This window comes from Colobus angolensis, unplaced genomic scaffold (genome assembly GCF_000951035.1).
Source record: "Colobus angolensis palliatus isolate OR3802 unplaced genomic scaffold, Cang.pa_1.0 Scaffold16, whole genome shotgun sequence".
Lineage (NCBI taxonomy): Eukaryota > Metazoa > Chordata > Mammalia > Primates > Cercopithecidae > Colobus > Colobus angolensis.
The window spans coordinates 23032526-23033885 of NW_012114710.1; positions in this window are offsets into that span (position 1 = coordinate 23032526).

Consider the following 1360-nt stretch of genomic DNA (forward strand, 5'->3'; position numbering starts at 1 on the left):
TTCAGCCAGATAAGCAGGAAAAGTCGGCTCTCATCCTTAGAGAGAGGCAATCAAGGTCAATTTGAGTTCCCTTTCTGTGCAGTTTAGTCTACTTTTTCCCAGGCTGTCTTCCTGACACCTGTCCTTATATCTATATCTGACTATCAAATACTTAGAGAACCTTTGGCAGCTTCTGATGCTCACATAGTCATCCAAAGGCCTCTCAGTCTAAGCAATAACAGGAATACACTTCAAATCAGCTTCCTTGAGAGGCCAACCTGAGACCCTAGGCTGTGAATGCGGGAGAAGTGTCTCCCATGGGTATTTTGAGGGTGAGGTGAAGAATAATGCTTTTTCTCACCAGAGACAATGCTGATTCAACTTGCCTATTACCAAATCTCTAATTTTTGGTTTGGCATTGAAGCCACAATATACTTAGTTATTACCTAATATAGAAAGAGAAAAGCAAATCTTGTCATTCCCATTCGGAAGATGGTGAAATCGAGGTTTAAAAGTTTAGAAGAGTTGTCTAAAGTGAATTCGACAAAGCAGTGTTGTAGCTAGAAAGTAGATCAGCTGACATCTGTCCCTGGTTTTGTAGGTCACAGTTCCTTTGCAAGTTTAGAGCAGTGTTTTACTTACCATATTCCTCTTTGCAAACTTCTGTTTACTTTCTCAAACAGTGGATACCAGTGGAGAGGTGTGCATTCCAGACACTTACACAATATACACAGACCGAGCCGTCTACCTGTTGGGCACACAGCTCCAAACTCAAGAATCTCTAAGGCTGTTAAGAAGCACAAACGAGACAGGAGAGGGAGCAGGCTTTAATGTAAAAGGAATATCCTGCACCGCTTCAAAGGCCGATTTAAAAATCCTCTTCACCACTATTAATAAAAAACTAACCAATATATTCCGTGCTTTTTCAAACTGTACTGCTCACCCTCAGTGTCTTCATTAAATAAATGCAAATACGTGTGCTTTGAAACGGGTAGGTGTAAAAGAACACTGCACAATTATATCTAGGCTGCCGCAGATTTACATCACATGCATACATATATCTAGGAGATATCAATTCACGATGACAGCTGAGCATGACAAATGCAACAGTACACAAGTTGGAACGCTGGAAACAATGCAACTACAAACCCCATGCAGACAAACACGCACAAAATGAGTTTTCCCTCAACACACAAGTGGCCGCACTCACAGGAGCTTAACCACATTGAAAAACCCCAAACACAAACACCGTAGGCTCCAGCGCCCGCAAGCAGCCCCCACACAGGCAGCCGCGCCTTCATCTCCAGGCAGGGATTCTCGAGCGTCCCCGGGTACACTCGCCCTCCCACCGGCATCCCACTGCGCGAACACATGAGCGCCA